Source organism: Lolium rigidum, chromosome 6 (genome assembly GCF_022539505.1).
Source record: "Lolium rigidum isolate FL_2022 chromosome 6, APGP_CSIRO_Lrig_0.1, whole genome shotgun sequence".
Taxonomy (NCBI): Eukaryota; Viridiplantae; Streptophyta; class Magnoliopsida; order Poales; family Poaceae; genus Lolium; species Lolium rigidum.
This window is the reverse complement of record NC_061513.1, coordinates 347143079-347165521: the sequence shown is the minus strand read 5'-3', so window position 1 is coordinate 347165521 and position 22443 is coordinate 347143079. Positions and strand designations below refer to the sequence as shown.

At 44.4% G+C, this 22443-nt stretch overlaps 1 long non-coding RNA gene across 1 annotated transcript; it reads left to right on the top strand.

Annotated features, from left to right (window-relative positions):
• Positions 1-3578: 3578 nt before the first annotated feature.
• LOC124659346 lies at positions 3579-4892 on the top strand. The gene is made up of 3 exons (XR_006989547.1): positions 3579-3692; positions 3785-4093; positions 4413-4892. It is a non-coding gene; the product is annotated as an uncharacterized LOC124659346 (long non-coding RNA).
• Positions 4893-22443: the final 17551 nt, after the last annotated feature.

The window sequence follows — 22443 nt, the reverse complement described above, 5'->3', positions numbered from 1 at the left end:
CATTCCTTAGAATGAATAAAGCTTGTATACAATATTATTTTTATAAACGTCAAACCACGTAATAAACACATTAATTTGGAGCAAGCGCCAATTTCACCAGAGGTTCAAGGTCCGCGCCTCTCCTCCGGCGACGTCGTGGCCCAATCGACACAAAGACATGGTTGCCACTCCTCCCCGCAGGGCGCGCACGGCAACACAACAACGTTCCCAGCGTAACATCCATGTCGTGCTTATGACTTTCGTGGCTCTAGCTTCCGGCCGGCGGAGCCGGATCCTTGCTGCAACCTCTTCGGCAAGGTGCATTACCTTGGGTTGGTCTCCTCGTGGAAAGATGGCCCATGGCGGCATGTACTGGGGGTGACGGTGCTACCTAGATTTGTCGGGCCGACGACGACGACACCTGTGGGCAGGTCACCTTCCTGGTGGCCTCGTTACTGCGCTTCTTATCTCCGCGTCCAAGTTCTTCGGGGAAAACCTTAGATCCAGGCTCCCCGGAATCCAACGACGTCGGTTTCACGCCGTCTCCCCTCTTGAGGGATTCACTTAAAGTAGAGTTCGGCCAACAGGTTTGTGGCTCATGTTGGTGGTCGTCATCGTCTTTGTGTAGCAGATAGTATGAGAATACATGAAGATGGAGTCAGGGCAAGGTTGCGGTAGTCGCTCCGCCGCGTGTCCATGGGTTCATCGTGGTTTTGTCTATGGCTTGAAGTCGGAGTTGCAGCAACGAGGTTCGTGTGGCGATGACTTCCCTACGACAACAATGACAAACGACGGCCTGCTCGGTGATCCTTCACGGCGCCAGCTTTGCATAGTTCTCATTCGCAACACGCCCTCGAATCTGAGACCGCACGGTCGTCGATGTATGTGGTCATTTGTTTGATGGTTTTTATGGCTTAACGCTCCCATCACCGTGAGTGCACCTCATGTTGAAGTCCATGGCGATGTCGGGTTCGTTAGCTCAAGGATGAGCAACGGCGATGACACATGCATGCTACCTCGGTGGTGTGTTTCCCCTCGACGGTGTGTGTAGTGTTGCTGTGTGCAGTTCAGCCGGCCTTGTTGTACCAGTTTTCCCCTTAATCAATGAAAATAGAAGTCTTTTATGCCTTGTTTTTTTCGAAAAAAGACGCACATCATTTCGATTTTTTAGCCGACGTTTGCAGGAACTCATCCATTGCCTTGTATCGTCTGGCGGTCTGGCCAAATGAAATGAGCACCATATTTGATTGCGATTTGCCTAATGGCCGCCTTTATATGCACGAGACCGTATATAATCCACTGGGTACGTGCCCGCAAAACGAACGAACGAACGAAGTCAAATGAATAAAAAACCAAGGAACGAAGCGTCCAGGAATCCAAAACGAACAAGTCAAATAAAAAAACAAAGGAAATGAAGCGTCCCGGCTGCCGCTGCCTTTTCTTTTCCATAATGCATCAAACGATCCATCTTTGCTGCATCCTGCACATACTCTCCATCAGTAAACACTTTTTTTTGCGGGTAATAAACACTTGCTCTTTGCTCGCATCTCCTCGGTAACTTTCTTCACCGCGGAAAAAAAATGGTACTACCTCTGTCCATTTTTAGATGTCAAAAATTTATCTAAATTCGAATGTATTTAGACATTTTTTAAACACAGATACATCCAAATTTATATGAACCATTGTACATCTATTAATGAACAGAGGGAGTATTATAGTCAACAGTGTTTCAAATTTACATGTGCCTAGCCGCATTGCATAAATTAATTCAACAAATTTTTTTTTTCAATACTCCACCTATCGTCGCCGCTGCCGGAGGAGGTGGCCTCGCAAGCCACAAAGTTCTGCGCCAATTTCAACAGATGTTCGACGCGTAGATCTAGCGTCTTCGCCGGCGCCTCGCCCCTCCCACGACGTGGCGGCCAGTTGGTGCCAAGACGTTCTTGCCGCTCCTCCCCATACCTCGGCTCCACATCAGTCCTCTGCTCCTCTCCTAGTGCGGCTCCCCATGTGGCGACAACTTTCGTGTTTCCACCTTCCGTTCGGTAGCGGCTTCGGGCATATGTTTGTATCCTTGTGGATTGGTGGCGGACAAGGACGCCGGATAGAGGGGAGGGGCTATCCGATTCGCATTTGGTAGCGAGATAGCCGGAGAAAGTCGGGCACGGATCCGTCGTTGCCGACGACGGCGGCGCCGGATAGGAGGGGCTACCCGGTTATGGATATGGGAGCGAGACAACCGGCCCCTAATCGTTTGGGGCCAACGACGGCCGGTGCGCCCGTGGGCGTTGTCAACTTGTTGGAGGCCTCCTTGATGCGCTTCTCGTCTCCGCGTCAAAGTTCTTCAGGGGTAACCCTAGATTTGGGCTACGCGAATCGGGCTATGCCGGCTCCGCGCTATCTCCCCTCTTGAGGGCTCCATTTCAAGTAGAGTTTTGCCAGCAAGTTTGTGGTTTGTGTTGCTGCTCGTCGACGTCTTGTGTAGCAGCGGCTATGATGATGCGAAGGGATGGAGCCGGTGCAAGGTTTCGGTAGTCGCTATGCGGTGTGTTTGAGGGTTCATCATCGTTTATTTGTGGCTTGAAGTTGGAGATGCGGTGGCCAGGTCCGTCGGCGTGTGTGGCCAGTTGTTTTGTAATCCCTCCGTTGGGGTTTATAAGATGAGAGAGCTTTTTAAAATTGTTTGGAATCATAAGCTCTCGCTTATTTATTGTCCTCTCTACCCAATGCTTGTTCTATTTTTCTCTCTATCCTCTTAAAACTATTGGTGTATGCGATAACTAATAAGAAGAGTTATAGAGCTGCCCTAGCGAATTAGACCTTCGAGTTGATAATCCTATACGGAGGGAGTAGTTCTGATGGCTTGATGCTCTTGTCACACAATCCTATGGACGGTGATGGCAAATTCGGGTTCACTAGCTCTAGGAGGAGAGACGGCGATGACGCTTGTGTGTTATTTTTTTTCCAAACACAATACCTTGGTGTTGCGTTTTTTCCTCGATGGTGTGTATCGGCCAAATCGGTGTTTTTCAGCCGTCCGTGTCGTACCGGGTTTCCAAAATTTAAGCTGACACTCTCATCGTCTTAATCGATGGAAATATAAGTCTTTTGCCCTGTTTTAGAAAAACATATCATTTCGATTTGTACCCGACCTCGTTTGCAGGAACTAAACCATTGCCTTGTCACTGTCCTGCCAAACGGGCAATATATTTGGTTGCAATTTGCCTAATGGCCGCGTATATATCGCGCGAGACCGTATATCCATTGGGTACGTGCCACACGAAACGAACGAAGGAAACGAAGCGTCCCCGTCCTCGCTGCCTCTTCTCTCTCTCTCTCCCGACCGCCGCCGCATCCTGAGACCACACCGCCGCCGCATCTCGGCCGCACCAGCCTCTCCGTTCTCCTGCACTTCCTTCTCCCGGCCCACTCAATCGCCACCCACATCCCCGCGCCCCCGCCAACCACCTGCGTCACCTGCTCGACAGCTTCCCCGGCGTCGTCGCCTCCCCACCGGACACCGGTGGTACGTCAGCCGGCGGCGGATGATGCGCCCGAATCGGAGGAGTCCTACCTCGCCTACCACCGGGAGATAATTTCACCACAGCCTCCATCCGCCTCGCGAACCCTGGCGTCGGCCACGACGCAGCGCACACCGCCAATGATGTCGACCACCGCCGCCGTCGGCATCTACAGAGGCATGCGTACTCAAGGTATTGATTTGCCTAGGTCCAATTTGGAATCCTCTTCCTTCTCCCCCAATTTAATCTGTCCGACTTCAAAATCGATTATTTCCCCCGACCAGACCAGCCGGACGAGGAGGAGAGGATGCTCGGAGCTAAAGCTGTGCACGGGCAAAGTCAAGGAGGCAGCCAGTATCCATGATGGGCTACGAGGCAAGCCTGGACGTGTGCGTAGGCGCAGCGTCCTGCAATTTGTGCAAGATACAGCCGTCACGGCCAGACCAACAGTCTGTCGGCGGCGACCACGCTTTCTGCCAAATGGATGGCTCAGCAGCCGATCGATGTTCATCTTGTCCTGCCAAGGCATGAATATACTTTCAGTTCTGGGGCAGCTTCTAAATATAGATGGATATAATCAATCCTCTCGACCTGTAGGTTCACACTTTTTCGGCTTCAATGTTTTAGTTGTACTAGTATGAACGCTCCTTTTTTTTCACAAGTTACATCGATTTTCCAGGGAGAGGATTCTGTATGTCGCAGGACCAACCTGAAATTTTGCCTACTATGCATATAAATAAATTGACATACTAACTTAGGTCAGAAAATCTGTCTAGTTTGAGAATGGTTATTTGTGGATCTTATAGAATGCAACATCAGAGAAATGTCTACCACAAATCTTTAGATTTAACCGTACCCGATTTTATCTATGTTGTCTACCCAGCGGTCATATTGGCTATAATGTTGATGTAGGTAAATGGAGCGGCTCCGGCGGCAACACTCGGCTATGCATCCCTCACATCCATCTACCACCGTGGTCAGAATGCTACTAGTAGGACCTGTACTTCGAGGAGGAAGTGGGGACATTTGTTGGTTCTGGTGTGGTGCCCTCTCTGCTTGGGTTCACCAACGACGAATCTGTCCCTGGATCCACGTATGTTGTTGGAGAGGACACAGCCGTCCCGCGGCATGGCCGTGGATGACCTCAAGCATGAGGTGTCTAGGATGGACACTTGCTGGCATTACCATCAAGTGCGGCGCCAAGTTAATCTCACTCACTCCAATACTGTTGTTCTGGCATGTATAGATGCTGCACATGCTCATCTCTGTGTGTGCATAATGTATGGTTCTTGCAAAATCTGAGGATGGGTTTTGAAGAGTAAGAATTCCTGAAATTTTGGTTCGGAAATACTATGTTCCCTTGATATTTTATTTGTGATGTAACAGTCTAGTCTGCCGTGCTTTCTGTGTGAGTTCAATGAGAGCTACAAATCAAATCTTTTGTATTTGGTTACAGATTTGGTTATCCTATTTCTAAAGCAGCTAGATTGCTTACTTTCAGTTTTGTTTTTTCTAAAATTTATATAATGGATCCTGTCAAGGTATAGGTTTCTTGTTGTTATGTTTGAATGTTTTAGCTCTGCTATTCACTTGTAAGAACGCCCTTTCACGAGGAGAATTTATTTGGGTTCAATGGGAAAGATTTTGTGTATATATGAACGTAACAACTGAAATTTGGTCTGCTATATAAATAAATTGACATACTAACCTAAGCTAAAAAAACCTGTCTAGTTTGAGGATTGATATGTGTGGATCTTCAGAGTGCAACAACAGAGAGATGTTCATCACATTTCTTTAGATTTAAGCGCAACTAGATTTTTATCTATGATGTCTATCTTGCTATTGTACCAAACACTCATATTTGCTATAATATTTATGCAGGTCAATGGAGCCAATTGGTGGATCCGGCGGCTGTGCTTGTGTCATGGAGGCCGAAGATCCCTCTTAGGATGCTATTAGTAGGGCTTGTACTTTGAGGAGGAAGTAGGGCTCGACCCGTTCGTTGTGCTGCAGAGCACGTGGTTCTGGTGTGGTGCCTTTGCCGCCTGGGTTCACCACTCTCGCCAGCCACGGTGCTTCTACTATCTCGGAGAGGACACTACCGTCTGCTGCTCGGGCATGGATGACCTTGAGCATGACGTGTCCAGGATGCTCATGTGTATGTGTGCATCACATATGTTCTTGCCAAATGCGAGAAATAGACTAGGAAAAATTAAGAAAGTGAGAATGTTTGCATGGTCCTTCCGTTTTTCTTCTGTTGGATGATTTGTTTGATCTGAAGTACTAACCCTTTTCTCTTGGTTGTTGCTTGCCATGTACAGGAGGAGACCATGGTCGTGGTCATGGATCTGGAGTTGCCTGCATTAGGCATGCAATGCTCCACCAAGAGCACACCTTCTGCCGCCAGGTTGTGTATTACTTCCTTCCTGCTAAAATCTCTTTTATATCTACCAACTGCTCATGTAGTTCTGGTTAAAACATAAAAAAAATAGCCAACGAATAAAGTTGACTACTTCTCTGTTTTGTTGTGTGAGAGGGGAATAAATAAAGTTGCTTGATTTCACAGTTACCCATTCCCTCTATAGCTGATCTCACTGGTGAGCTATACACAAGCTAATAAAAAAGAATTACATCAAATTTCCCCCAATTTTAAGGCTGCTAAATTTCCCCCTATCTTCTGCTGGGTTCACTGACTATGCAAACCGTTATGGAGGGTTTGTGGATGAATCCCAGTTTCGTTTACAGGATAGTACTACACATGTTAGTTTTGGTATGCTAAAGAGCTTTCCCTGTCCTAGCTGCCTAGTTATACCTTCTTATGTTCATACAAGTATCAATGTTTACTTTGTTTCATTTGGAGCTGCCTTGCTGATAAATTCACAGTCGAAATCCTGCTTAGTAAATTTTCAATAGAATGATCCCTGGGATGGCAACTCATTTTCATATTAGAAAGTGAATCTGTATTAATAAATATTTATTAAACCAAAGGCTGAAGTGGTTTTCTTTTGGGTTCAAACTTGTATTTTGCAAGGTTTGCACTGTCAATATTGCAAAAAGGCCATATTTTGCTTTATACAGCGTCAATATCTTTGTAGGCTACATTTTTCAAGTAGAGATCATTCTGCTCCTTCTCTAAACATCTTGATAGCTGAGAAAATATTTGTACTAAATTTGCGAAATGGTTTGGCAAGATGCACACGTGAAAAACAATGTCCAATCAAATAAAAGCCTGTATCTATCTTCCAAAAAATACTTTTGTTAGGATGACTATGCAAATGTAACGATGGGCTTGTGGATAATTCTTTGTGCCATCTATGGGAGGATACTACCCATTCCTTCTAAATCTTGTTCTTTCTAACATGTTGAATTTGTTATCAGTGTGAATCTTGGATAATTCTCATGATGCATGTGAAGGTTTAGGGTTTGGTCCTGATGCTAGTATCGCATGTCGATTACCTGGATTAGGCCACAAATCTGCTAGAAAAACTCTAGCCTCTGTCTTTTTTAATCACTTTGATAGAGCTGCCTTTTTCTCGTATCCAGATTGTTACTAGTAAACAGCTTCAAGTATGATGTGAAGGTGTTTGATTCCCGGGGGATCGAAGTGTGTCCTGGTTGCACACATACTTGATATTTTGTTGGTTTTTCCCCATTGATGACTAGACGTGGAGGCGCGGATTTTTTTAATAATACTTTTTTCCCATTAATTCTATAAATAATACTCGATTTTTTTTTCAAAAATAATACACCGTCGGGTTAGGGAAACCTGATTACTAATCGGGAACCCGCCTGCCCCCTAGGCTGCATGTGCATGCATGCATGTGCTTGATGCTAATCGGGTTACCCGATTAGTACTAATCGGGGAACACTAACCCGATGGTGTATTAGTTTTGAAAAAGTTCAAAATCGGGTATTATTTATAAAATTAACGAAAAAAATATATTATTAAAAAAATCGCCGTGGAGGCAGCTGAGAAAGCATGCGTATGTATGGAAGAGGGAAATCTATTTTGTACTTAATTTAGAACTTGTCGGTCGGTGCATGTATAGGACTCGATTCTTATTTTGATTGGTTTCTGCTTGTCATCAATAGGTGTTGTGCACATGTATACTCTAGTTCTATGTACAAAATTAATTTCCAGCTCTGATTATGTTATACAGGTCAACAAATTTCCCTGGACGGCGCCTCTCCGCGCAATCCAGAGCTGCTATGCCGGTGAGGCCGCCGATGATGCTAATGCTGGTGTCCGGTGGAGATGAGCAAGAGGAGTAATCAAGAAAAGTTGATAATGGAATCCTTAACTCCTCAATGTTTAACTACATGCCAGCATGGTGGTTTGATTAATTCCAGCGAGTATTCGTGGATTTATAATCATGTTTGGAACATAGTAACCTACGCATGTAAGTCGATATGACTGCGAAATGATTATAATGTTCAGATAGCTGCAATATTTGTAGCTATCATGATGATTTTGTAATCATGTGCATCGCTACATTTTATCGATCTAAGTGTCGGGTATTTGTGTAATGTATTCTATCGTGGTATGCTAGCTAATATGACAAAAACAACCAAATTAAGTTAGTTCCTATGTTTTGGTACTTTGTCATCTTTGTTTTTGGCAAGCCATAGGATTTGTATGTGGTAATGAAGTTCTTGTGTTGTGCAGGTATATTTTTTTCAGTGCGGAGGAAGAGCTGCTGGTCACCTGCCTAGGCTACTGCTTATGCTGACGTCTTCCCTAGCAACGTCCATGAGCTGCTGCTTCATGATAGACCTAGTTTGAGTGAGTTTCTGCTTGTCTCCTTCTTTCCTCCGTGCCATGCACGCTTTTTGATTTGTTGTATAGTCACCGTATAGTCGCCGAGTCAGCGCGTCCTGCCTAGGTCACGCGACCCGACTCATGGGGCGAGACACACGACATGCTGGTTTGACAGTGACTATACATCGGCGGCTGATAGTCGCCCGTCGATTGCTGGATTTTTTTTGTGTGTGTGTGGGGGGGGGGGGTATAGGGTCTCTCCTGCCTCAGGATTTCAAAGCGAAAGAGATGTAAAGGGAGAGAAAGGGTGGAGAGAAAGGGTGGATCTCGGGGGGAGAGGCTCGAGCTGCCGCCGCTCCTCGCCGGCGGTGCAAAGGAAGGAAAGGCTTTGAGGGGAGAGGGTCGAGCGTGGCTGTGTGTGGGAGTGCGCCTATGGGCTGACGACGGTTGGAGGATTCAAGTGATGGAGTGCTAGGTTTACCGAGCGGGTGAGGGCTGGGGAGCGGTTAGTTGGGCATGTCTGGCTTGGATGCGATATATGACAGGCCAACTTTCTTCATATGGCATCAATTGGCTATGCAAAGGAGAGAATCACGTGCGGTAGTGCTCTTTTTTACTTCCATGGCGACTTGGGGCGACTAATCAAACCAAGTTACTCAGTCAAGCCAACAAGTCACGAGTCGCAACCATGGCGACTTGGGTTGACTTGGCCACTAAATAATCATGCTCCGCGCACTCTGATACATGCTGGTTTAGGTTTCAGTGGTGGTGGTACAATTTGTAGGATTTGATCATGGACTGTGATGTTCTAGTGTATTCTCTCTGTTGTTCAGGATTTTGGACTATGTGATGTTGTACCTCAAGTTTTTCTGTGATGTCCTTTTATTCTTCTGTTTAGATTATACAAATTGTATTGGCTCTTTTTGTCCTGAGCCTAATCTAGTAGAGGTCTGGTAAGCATAGTTGGAGCTTTCACTTGTCTTCAAGGAAAATTACCTAATGTAAGGCTTTGTGTATTCATATGTGTGTGGTGTGGGTCTGTTTTGTTTACTGCATCTTCATATTAAGTCAACATTATTATGTTCAAAACTTGGCCAGGTTCAGTTTCCACCTGCATATGTTTGTCCACTGTTCCAACATTGACCTCTACTTCTATGTTAGCATTACATTGACAAAGTATGTTAGCATTATAAACTTGCACATTTATCTTGCATCAACATCCTTCTTTAGTTGATGTGTTTGTCTTGCATGGTCAAGATAGGCTGGTGCCTTCATCTCCTTGTCCGTTATCTTGTAAGCTGTTGTTTATATTGATGGGTATAAGAACGTTGTGGATGCATAGGGGTCTTTGTTCAAGATAGGCTGGCCCTGTATTTAGTGTTATGAGTATATATGTTTATAAGATCTATTTTTTTCAGGTTTTTGTTAAATTTGTATATGAACTAAAGATCGATGTACATGCTAAAATGCTTACAATACAAGACAAGTACTATGTTAGTCGTGCATGTTCCTAATTATGGTTTTGGTATGTGATAAGATTGTGCTAAAAAATACAAGACACGTACTAGATGGAAACATGTAAACTGTTTTAGCTTGCGAACTTAGGTTGTTGAATGAAAAGGCAGCAACATAAGCAAGGTCACTAGCTGACCATAATGTTTGTCTCTTCTTGTGCAATGATGTGAGGACTAGATGATATCCATGGTTGATGGGACCTGGAGCTTGCTAGATGCATTACTTGGAAGATGGAAGACCCGTCTAGGACTCACATTGCATTGGTTGTCGTGCAACAGCTGTTCAACACCTAAACTCTACGAGAACATTGCATGCTCGAAAATCTTGTAACACAACATTCATGTGTGTTGTATTAACTCGTCCATCCTAGGATTCACTTTGATGCTTTGCATCATTGACTTTGCCTTGTCATTCATCGTCATTTTTTTGTGGAATTTGTCCTTGGTTAAACCCATCCGATGGAATTTAACTATATGTCACACTAGTTTTGTTGTGTGCACATACACTAGTCTTTTTTTTCAAATATATTATTTGTTGTATCATGTGAATATCCGAAAACAGCATAGGTCATGCTGAAATTATCCAGATAGTTGCTAAGTTTAGTTGATGAGTTAACAACTATTTATCTTTCTTAAAGAAAATGCATAAATGCCCCTGTTTTATCTCGTGCTTGATTTGATAATGTTGGTGTTCAATTTGCAAATACAGGAACAAGGGTCGCATGCTTTGCCATGAAGAAGCCAATAGGAGTTGATCAAAGAGGCTCCTGCCTTGGTTTTCTCGCTTTGTCGGTTACCTCTGTCTTGTACGTCTTATTCCGTCGGTAGTGACCGTAACATGTGTTTAGGCTGGATACTTCTGCTTGATGGCGGTGCCATGGCCATAACTACAGCTGCAAAATGTGGTACTTGTCTCATGCTCCCCCCTCTTCTTTGCCTATTTTATCAAGTGTATGATATATTTTGTTCTGTTCAAGTCATTACAATTGTAGTGCATGCAACAATTTTTTTGTACCTTCAGTAGTAGTATTGGCTAGTTATCTGCAACTAGGGCCAACCTTCATATTTTACAAAGTGGTAACTCATGATAATCACATGAACTTTCCTATACATGAACGGTGAGTCCTACTCTGGACTAGGTTGTCCTTTTTTCTCAAAGACACATATGTAGTTATGTGAATACACTAGCTGCTCATCTGGCTGTGCGCAGCAAAAGCAGACTCTTGAAACAGAGTAATGATGAACCTAGGTGATGTTGTTATTGTTTATCCCTTTTTCTTCTTATTTGGTCATACTGTTGGTCCTTTGAATACACATCATGAAGTAGGCTTCTTTGTATCCTGAAATATAGCTTTTTGTTTAATTCACTATTGGCATTAGCAACACATGTATAGATTTCAATTCTAAACATTTATCTTGTGTAGTTTTAATCATACAATATGAATTACCTTGCATAGACCTCTTAGGATGCGTGTAACAACTTCTATCTTTTCATTGAAATGAACGCAAAGATTCCTCTGCATTTTCTCGAAAAAATATGAATTACCTTGTACTGGCCTTCGTGCATCTTTGGGTTTTCTCGAAAAAATATGAATTACCTTGTACTGGCCTACCTTGCATGAAGGCCTTGCCCTTGTTTATGAGCTTCAGTAATGTCTAAGGTATTGTTGAAGATTTCAGATATTTTTTTCACTTAAAGTGCAGCAGAACACACTTCAAATTTGTTTTTCAAGAGAGTTTTTCATTTTCATATACAGAACTACCCAAGTGATACTTGGTTTTCATGCATGCTAGATGATGAATCCTGATTATTTGGACCAAGGTGTCCTTTTTGTTTGGGGAGGCACATATGTATTTATGCATGTACAATTGCTGCTCATCTGGTTGTGGAGTAATCACTTATTACCATTCGGTAAGAACAACGGGTGGTATCTGTAAGCCCTCTAGGAGGCTAACATTTGTAACTAACTCTTGTTTGCAATGAAATGAAACGCAATGTCATTGCATTTTCTCGAAAATAACTTTTGTTCTGTTTTCTTCTTCTTTGGTCTATCAGTTCTCATTCCTTTTAACTATCAGTTGTGCTTCCTAATTTTGGTAGTTTGGATGGGATAGCACCACAAACTTAGGTCTCAGGGAATGAACTAAAAGCAACAGAACTAGCTTCATGTTGTGTAAAATAACCAATAAAAACAATATTGTTTCACGGAAGCCTCTGTACAGTAGCACATACCTGCAACAAGGGTTGGTTTCCTTTTTAACACACTACCTTAAATTACATTCTACTTATTTCCGACTTTAGGCTATTTTCTTGATTGCATGGAACTTTGTAAATTATTACTTTGTTTGCCTACTTATTGAGAAGGATGCAAAGAACAACAACAAGAAGAAACTGAACCCTACGATTCGTGTACTTGTTTTAGATTTAAATTCTAGTGCATGTGTAGTGCAATAGTTTAGTCGACGAAAACATGTGTTTTCTTAACATTTAGTTGGTGTATGTGCTAGCTGGCCTATGATTTACATGTTACGAGTGTTGCTTTGCTCATGATTTTCTAGCTGGATGTTGTTGCCTAAATATGTTGCCTTGATCAAAATTTGCTAATTGGGCTTGGACCGGGGTGCTACTTATTGTCACATTGGGTTAATTACTACCCTCACTAAACATTTGAGGCCAATCTAGTTTACTTGTACTCTCACAAGGTTACCACAACTATAAAACATTTGTGTTTTGATTTTCAGGTAAAGAAGAGAAGAAATCAAGACAGGACTACCTCCACTCGGATGACCCTGTGGACAAGAACAACTATTTAGGTGTGCCCCGTGCCTTTTACTGAAAAATTTGTGCCTTTGCAATACTATAGTTGTTGCTTTGAGCTAGTTTGTGCTAGTGTGGGTTCAAGTTGAAACCCTCCTCTGAATATATTCTTCTGTGCATATCAACTTTAGAGCTAACCATCAAGTTATGTTGTTCAAGGGTAACCAGGAGGAAAATATGACATAAAGGTTTCAGTTAATTAATTGTAAACTCAGTTTTCTCTGAATCCATGAAATGTTCACATAATTTTCTCTATAACCATAAACATGTTCTCAATGTGGCATTGCTCTCTACTGTTGTTGTTTTGTTGACCCTCAAGTTGAACTCTATTGCCTATCTAATTGATGCATGTGCTGCTGGTTACCGAGAGATGCCTTTTTGTTGACGAATCGTTTCCCGACATTGAAATTGTTCCTAGATTTACCAATTCCTTGTCTTCGCGCACCCTGTTTTATTTTCTATTGATCATAACATGCTATTTGGAAGTGGTGAGTTGTTTTCTCTATATGATATACTAGAATTCCCCATTCTCCATGTTAGTGATGTGTTATGGGAGTACAATAGCAGTGATGGTCCTTCAGCTTCTGTTGTGCTAGCGAGAAGCAAGACATGTGAATCATTCTTCATGCATTTATTTACGAGTAAGCCCATGATTATTAACTGATCTATGTTCCTGTTAGTGCAACGCATGGTTGTTGTGACCTGAATTATGCCTTGGAACTTTTATTCAGATGATCATTAGCAGCATGGATAAATATCTTTCATCATAACTGATAATTAGCTATGCAGATGTGGCAAACTGTATTACGATTTGGTTTGTTGATTTATGTAGACCGGTATCTAGTTGTAGTTTATCTGTATCAATCTTTTGGATTTGACACCAGGATCCTGCCCCCTTTCATTTTGTGCTACAGGGAATTTGAAGGCCTTCTGAAGTGGACAAGGCTATTGTGGTAATTTGCCTCAAGATAGAACTTAATGCTTCTGGTTAGGTCTCCCTTGGATTCGATCTCAAATGGCGAACCCTTCGAGAAGAGGTTTCATGTTCTTCGTAACCTAGCCAATCTTAAATTGCATTCTGAATCCTTTTGACTGGAAAAAATGTTGCTTGTTGGATTAATGCTTTATAAGTTACCTCTCATGAATAATGGTATCTGATAGAATAACAAATGTTGTGGAGTGTGGGGTTTGTAGGACCACTATGAACCAAGGGAACACAGTGTTGTTGATGTACGCCAGCAAGGCGATGCCCTCCCTCCCAGTGTGGTCCCGTCCTAGCTGTCTCCTCGGACGTGCTTGCAAGGCAGTAGCCGGTAACACACCTCCCGTCCTACTACCTAACATGCATGGATATTAAGGTACTAAGCTGATGAACTATCACCTGGACCACCTAAGGACCTAGGCAGACAAAACATGCTTTTTGTTTACATGAGTCGCATGACTTAGACTGGTGTGGATATGATAGAAGATGTGATTATGATTCTCTGATATGGGCAGCTAGTTTGGATGATTTGTGTTGCGCAGGCATAGATGTTGTTTGTCCTGATGCTAGCTAGCTGATGTGCATACTCAGTTGTTTTTTCTGTGGGTAGCTAGCCAGATTGCACATATGATGGCATGAACTAATTCTCTGTGTTGAGCAAATTTTGCGAATAGTACCATCAATGACCCCTTAAAAGTAATACCAGGTAGTATGGAATGATACGTTAAAAGAAATACTAGGTCTCCCATGTTCGATCTCGAATGGAGATCCTTTCCGAGAAGAGGTTTGATGTTATGTGTAACCTAATATTTAATTGCATTCTCAATCCTTTTTGCTGGAAAAAAATGTTGCTTATTGGATGTATGCTTTATAAGTTATCTTTTGCGAATAATGGAATCTGATGGAACAAATAATGTTGTGGAGTGTGGGGTTTGTAGGAGAACCACCATGAACCAAAGAGCCATTGGGTGCCAGCGAGGGGATGCCCTCCTTCCACATGCTCTCAAGACCACGCAGCCGATGAGACACCTCACATTCTCATACCTATTATGCATGGATATTAAGGTGCTAAGGTGATCAACCCTCGTCTTGACTGACTAAGCGCGTAAGGAAGGCAAAACATGCTTTTTGTTTATCCGAGTCACATGAATGTGCCTGTTGTGTGACCTGACTTGAGAAGTGATGATGCTTCAGAAGTATTTTTCTGGATGATTTGCGCTGCACAAGTGTACTGGAGTATGTTGTTTTTCCTGATGCTAGCTAGCTGATGTGCATGTCAATACTTAGTTATTTTTTCCTGATGCCCATGCTAGCTAGCTTGTCTGTGTTAAACAGATTTTATAAATAGTTACATCAATGGCCTACTAAAAGAAATACTAGGTAGTATGGAATGATGCATTGATTTTGAGATTTTTTCTGCCTTCTTTTTATTTCTAAAGAAAACTCCAGCTGCGTGTTCAAGTCTCATGTCTGAATATTAGAACAAATATAGAAGAGACTGTCTCTGAATGTGAGTATCAAATAGACACTCCCTCCATACGGGTTTATTAGGCCTCTAATGGCAAGCTCTGCGACCAAGGTTAGCAAGGATTGGCCAGAAGGATTTTGCTGTCCCTTTTTTTTAGTCCAATCAGCTCTCGTGAAAAGTGAAAAGTCCCCGAACAATCTTGTTTAAGGTGCTAATTAATTAGGCCATGTGAAGAGACCGAGTATGCTCACGAATTTGCATGCCAGCAATTTTTTATCTCCTATTTATCCTCTGTGTTTGGCGGTATTCACGTAGGGAAATTAATGGATAGGAGGCGGATGAGTGGCCCCAAGCGCGGGAATAAATCGTCGTATTTATTGCTAATTGAGCCCTGTTTATCGGCATTGTTTTGTTTTCAATAGGAGCCCAGTAAACTGGCATAGAGTGGAGTAGGTTATTAGCGGCTTTGTATCTTTGCACATGTTTTTTGTGAAATAAGTTGCTCGGAATAACGATGATAGAAATATTTGCAGTGTGGTTTTGCATTTTTAGCTTGGAGATGTCATCTTCCAGATTTCTTATCGTGTTCCTTGTTCTTAAAGTGTTACAAGTGTTTTTCAGGTTGCTTCTTAAATATTTGCGGGAGATGGTCAGAAGCTCGTGTCAAACTCATTGGTGCAGTATACCACCATTTTGTACCGATGATTTGCCGATGGCCATCCCAACAACAAATTGTGAAGTTCCCGGCTAGGGAATCTCTTCACAACTGCCCGTCAGCACAGTTCTTGTTTGTCATGAAGATTTTATAGCGCACAATCCATTGTGGGGTAAGGGATATGCAGCTCTGTAGTAGCAATTATTGGTGGATGGTCGGTAGTAGCTGATGTACGGATTGTTGTTCAAATGTATGTTCTGTGCTTTGGTAGATTTGTTTGATACAAGTACATGAGAGCAAGCCCACCATTTGCTGTAAAGTCAATACCTAGTGATAATGGCTATTAATATTTTTGATGCATGCATTGTGTCACACAATGGACAAAAATCACAATTGTCTTGCAGCTCGGTCTTTGTTTCGATGCTGATGGAAAACATTCTATAGCCGGTGCATTGTGTGAACTACACTGCTGATTCGGTGGTTAAATTAATATATAGCATCACATATAAAAACTGTGTACCTGAGCTGAAGAAAACAAAGCAAGGCAGGTGTTTGTGATACAAACATGTTGGCGTGCCTAAGCAAAAAATGAAAGCCAGCTGCACATCGTTAAGTCTAAAATGAAATAGCTAGGCCAGCTGCACATCGTTAGTCCGGCTCTTTTGATCGGTTTAGTGGTCATGCACAAGGACCCTCCCTGACAGCACACCGGTCCGAAGCAGTGTCAACAATTTTGTTGAGCAGCAGGCGAAGCGCACGTTTCCATGAAATACGAGGAGAAAACAAACATAGGGGAGAGACCCCCGATCATTGTGCTAGTTTCCACGAGATATGAGTGATTCGCGGAATCATTATTTCGAGAAATCAACCATTAGGCCGGAGTCCACTTGAATTCCATGCACACATTAATTTTTCACCTAGCTCTATCCAGCCGCTTGAACTCGCATAATTAATGCTAAAATTACTGGAACGTTTGCTGTTTGGTTTCCCTAGACTAGCTGCCATGTCGGTGATCCATGGCAATAGGTATCTAGACCATCCATTCTCTCTACTAGTATCAGTCAACGAGAGGAGCGTAGAACCGAAAACTCGGCCTCTTCCCGCTCTTCTAAGTGTGTTGATTCCCTCTCCTCTAAATTCAAACCTGCTCTGTTGGCTCGTCTATAAGTAGAAGCTAACTGTGAGCAACCGCGTGCGGTATCGTGTGTGACTTGTGACTTTGGACTGCGGACGAGGAGAGCGAGCGCGAGGGCCATGACCGACCGGACAAGCGACGAAGAAGCTCTTCTGCACCATGATGGAAATGGCGTCAACGTTGCACAGAGGTACTTGAATGGCGAGGTGAGGTTAAGGAGAGGTGTTCCTCATCGTCAAGCGACCGGTAGGTAACTGCTTCTCAATATCCTTCCATATTTCAGCTGCAGTTTGGAGATTCTCTACTTGCTCTCGTACTATTTTTTTCCATGGAGCTCAACAGCCAACCATCACACGCTGCTGATTTTGCTCCCACTGTTCTCTTTCTAAATCATCACTTGGTTTCTTCTCATCTTCCTTTAAATATTTTTGTAGTCCATGTGCTCCTAAAATCAGAGTGCATTTCTAACGCAGCTAAAATAGTGCGCTAGATCACCTGACAGGATTTCTAGCGCAGCTAAAATTATTGGATTTTGAATAAATTTATACGCCATATATTTCGAGCAGGAGTGTAACAGATACAATGATCTTTATGGCATGGTTTAGTCCGTGACAAATCAAAGCTAGGAAATAGGTTCTTGGTGTTGCCAAGCAAGATGGCGACAGAGCGAATGGCGTTATCGGCACCAAGGAATCCCTTGAGGACTAGGTGCCTGAGAAGATGCAGGGAGCGGGCCAATGGTTACCTTGAGGACTAGGCTTCATGTTTTACTCTGCTGGAGAGGTCCTCGCAGATATCAATGGTTACCGCCGCCAGTGCGGCGTAGTCTGCGATCGAGAAGAAGGACGAATCTCGAGGAAGCCCTCCTCTGTAGTGCAGGGCTCGCAGGCGCCGGGTGTGCAGCAGTGTAAGAGATAAAACTCTTCCATGGGAACGTGAACATTGGTGATCTGCAATTTGCCGCAAACCGGAACTGTTCTCCTACTTTTGTCAGACACCCACTCCTAAGTAAGTGATGACATGATCATGCACTGATTCAAACAATATTCTTGTACTCATCACATGTACATCAAAACCCAAGATTTGATTTTGACCATGCTCACACTCATGCAGATAAGGAGGACCTTGGTGGCGCTCAATTTCATGTCCTTTTTCGCCCTGTCCTCTCAATTTCATGCGGGGAGGCATGGTGGAACAGATCATGGGTTGCCTGCCCCGGCTGCTGCTACAGGTGTCCACTAGAAGCTGTTGTTGGTGACTTTCTCGAGCTGATGCTCCTGCCGCCGACCACCACTCCAGCACGCGGCTGCTCCTGCCGCCTCCTGACCTTGATATTGCGGCAGGGGTCTCCTCTTCCATGTTTCAATCCCTAATTCTTTTTCTCTCCTTTGTCCAAGTAATTGAGAAAAGTTGATAATGGAATCCTTGTTGGTAACCTGACAAGAATGAGGATAGGGAAGAGATGGGGATAATATGCGACCCATGGGTCGTGGATTGAGCCCAAGACTAAAAAATGGGTCGGGGACGGGATTTTCCGGGATGGGCGGGCCCAAAATCTATTACCAAATGGGCTATGGGAAAACTGGAAATTCGGAAATGGAGCACGGGCATCGTCCTGGAGCTTCTTCTCCGACTCGAAGGACTCGACGAGGGCGCGTTGCTAATCGGCCGTCTCGTCCGGGTGCGGCCCGTCGTCGTCGGACCAGTCGAACTCGTCGTCGGTGTCGTCCTCCACCTCGGTCTCCTCCGCCTCGGCCTCCTCCTCCTCCATTGGCGCCTCCTCCTCCACATCTGTTGGCGCCTCCATCATCGCCGCCGCTAACGCGTCGGCCTCCGCCGCCAACCTGCTCCGCCCGCCTCCCCCATAGCGCCGTCGGCGCCGCCTTCCGCTGCCGACGCTCCTCCGCCGTCACCTGCTGCCGGTGCTCGATCGACTCACGCCGCCGGCGCTCGATCGAGTCACGCCGTTCACGGCACAGCGCCGCCGCTCATCGCGGCCGGCGCCGGCGCTCTTCAGCCCATCGCTGCTCCATCTCCTCCCGGTACCGGCGCCGTCGCGCCTCTTGCTCCGTCGAGGCGTCGAACGCCGCAACGGTGTCGCCCGTCGCTCTCTGCCACGCTGCTGCCGCCGCGGCCTCCTCAGCTGCGGAGGCAGGGGCGGAGAAGGCAGAGTATGTCATTGTTTTAACAATGACAAAGTCATTGTTTTAACAATGACAAAGGATGTTAAGTCAAGAGGTTCTTTGAGAACTTGGTGTAGTTCCGACAGAGTCAGAACTTTGAAGCTATATTGTGTGTGACAATATTAGTGACATATTTCAGACCGCGGAATTAAGGTTTCACCAGAAGACCAAACATATTTAATACCGACTCATTTGGAAATGAGTGATGCGTTGAAACGCAAATGAATTACAAAATACATACGTTTCTGAGCGTGTCAGATCCGTTGACTAAAACCTCTCCCGTGAGCAAAACATGATAAAGCACAGAAGGCCAAGGTGTTATATCTTTACATATGTAAACTAGATTATTGACTCTAGTGCAAGTGGGAGACTGTTGGAGATATGCCCAAGAGGCAATAATAAATGGTTATTATATATCTTTGTGTTTATGATAATGTTTATATACCATGCTATAATTGTATTAACCGAAACATTGATACATGTGTGATATGTAAACAACAAAGAGTCCCTAGTAAGCCTCTTAACTAGCTTGTTGATTAATAGATGATTAGTTTCATAATCATGAACATTGGATGTTATTAATAACAAGGCTATATCATTAATATGAATGATGTAATGGACACACCCAAATAAGCATAGCATAAGATCACGTCTTTAAGTTATTTGCTATAAGCTTTCGATACATAGTTACCTAGTCCTTATGACCATGAGATCATGTCAATCACTTATACCGGAAAGGTACTTTGATTACATCAAACGCCACTGCGTAAATGGGTGGTTATAAAGGTGGGATTAAGTATCCGGAAAGTATGAGTTGAGGCATATGGATCAACAGTGGGATTTGTCCATCCCGATGACGGATAGATATACTCCGGGCCCACTCGGTGGAATGTCGTCTAATGTCTTGCAAGCATATGAATAAGTTCATAAGAGACCACATACCACGGTACTGAGTAAAGAGTACTTGTCGGGAGACGAGGTTGAACAAGGTATAGAGTGATACCGATGATCAAACCTCGGACAAGTAAAATATCGCGTGACAAAGGGAATTGGTATCGTATGTGAATGGTTCATTCGATCACTAAGTCATCGTTGAATATGTGGGAGCCATTATGGATCTCCGGATCCCGCTATTGGTTATTGGTCGGAGAGAGATCTCAACCATGTCCGCATAGTTCGCGAACCGTAGGGTGACACACTTAAAGTTGGATGTTGAAATGGTAGAACTTGAATATGGAATGGAGTTCGAATATTTGTTCGGAGTCTCGGATAGGATCCCGGACATCACGAGGAGTTCCGGAATGGTCCGGAGAATAAGATTCATATATAGGATGTCATTTTATGTGTTTGAAAATGATCCGGTGCATTTATGGAAGGTTCTAGAAGGTTCTAGAAAAGTCCGGAAGAAAGTCACTTTGGAAGGCGGAGTCCCGAAGGGACTCCACCACCATGGCCGGCCAACCCTAGGGGGTGGAGTCCCGTGTGGACTCCACCTAAGGTGGCCGGCCACCCCCTCCCAAGGGAAAGTGGGAATCCCACCTCTAGTGGGAGTCCTAGCTTGGGTAGGTTTCATGTCATATGGAAGGTTTTGGTTTGGGGTCTTATTCGAAGACTTGTAGACCAACTCTTGGGTGTTCCACCTATATAATGAGGGCCAAGGGGAGGGGGCCGGCCACCACAACAAGCCACAAGCTGGCCGCACCCCTTGAGGCCGGCCACCCCCTCCCAAACCCTAGCCGCCCCCTTCTCCTCCATAGCTCCCGCGTGCTTTAGCGAAGCTCCGCCGGAGTTCTCCACCGCCACCGACACCACGCCGTCGTGTCGTCGGATTCAAGAGGAGCTACTACTTCCGCTGCCCGCTGGAACGGGGAGGTGGACGTCGTCTTCATCAACAACCGAACGTGTGACCGAGTACGGAGGTGCTGCCCGTTCGTGGCGCCGTGATCAAGATCTTCTACGCGCTTTTGCAAGCGGCAAGTGATCGTCTACCGCAGCAACAAGAGCCTCATCTTGTAGGCTTTGGAATCTCTTCAAGGGTGAGACTCGATAATCCCCTCGTTGCTACCGTCTTCTAGATTGCATCTTGGCTTGGATTGCGTGTTCGCGGTAGGAAATTTTTTGTTTTCTATGCTACGTTATCCTACATCTATACCTTATCTCGCCCGTGGAAGGACGGAGCGCAGAATCAGTTCGATCGTGACCTGCAGGCGCGTGCCGCGTGCCACGTGCGAGATCAACATACAAATGACTCCTCACAACTTCGTTTTGACAAAGATAGTACAATACATCCGTTTCAAAATGGATTAGTTTTTGGATTGTATCTATCAAAAATCTAATGAAATGTTTTTGAGTCAAAGAACCTTTAGATTGTCTTCTCTTCTCTCGTCCGTCCATTTGCTTGGCGAGAGCACATCCTCCTTGCGACGTTATAACCTTTGTTCGCTTCTCAAGATTTCACAGTGCTCACTAGAACAATGTAAAGCAGCAGGACCGTATCAGCGAGCCAATCGAGTGCCATAACGATTTGGCGAGATTTAGGAATCGAGCGCCATAATGATTTTGTGTACACTCTTTTATATACACTCTCTATTTTTCTTATCTGAATATGTTTTAATCATAAAATACTCTTATGTAGGTATGCTTCTTGCAGTCAACCCTACAGCCAGTGAGCCTTCTTTGCTTCAGTGTAAGAGATAAAACTCTTCCATGGGAACGTGAACATTGGTGATCTGCAATTTGCCGCTCACACTCATGCAGATAAGGAGGACCTTGGTGACGCTCAATTTCATGTCCTTTTTCGCCCTGTCCTCTCAATTTCATGCGGGGAGGCATGGTGTAACAGATCATGGGTTGCCTGCCCCGGCTGCTGCTACAGGTGTCCACTAGAAGCTGCTGTTGGTGACTTTCTCGAGCTGATGCTCCTGCCGCCGACCACCACTCCAGCACGCGGCTGCTCCTGCCGCCTCCTGACCTTGATATTGCGGCAGGGGTCTCCTCTTCCATGTTTCAATCCCTAATTCTTTTTCCCTCCTTTGTCCAAGTAATTGAGAAAAGTTGATAATGAAATCCTTGTTGGTAACCTGACAAGAATGAGGATAGGGAAGAGATGGGGATAATATGCGACCCATGGGTCGTGGATTGAGCCCAAGACTAAAAAATGGGTCGGGGACGGGATTTTCCAGGATGGGCGGGCCCAAAATCTATTACCAAATGGGCTATGGGAAAACTGGAAATTCGGAAATGGGCTGAGATAATACTCGCCTATCCCCGCAAATACTCTGGTACCAAACGAGGCATAAAGGAAAAGCTGTCGTGCCAAGCCCTACCTCTGAAACTTGCCTTATCCCCTCTTTTGAGGCATTGTTCATTTGTTCTACAGGTAGCAGCCATTTGTACATCTAGACACCCAGCTGACCTTTTGTGAGATGA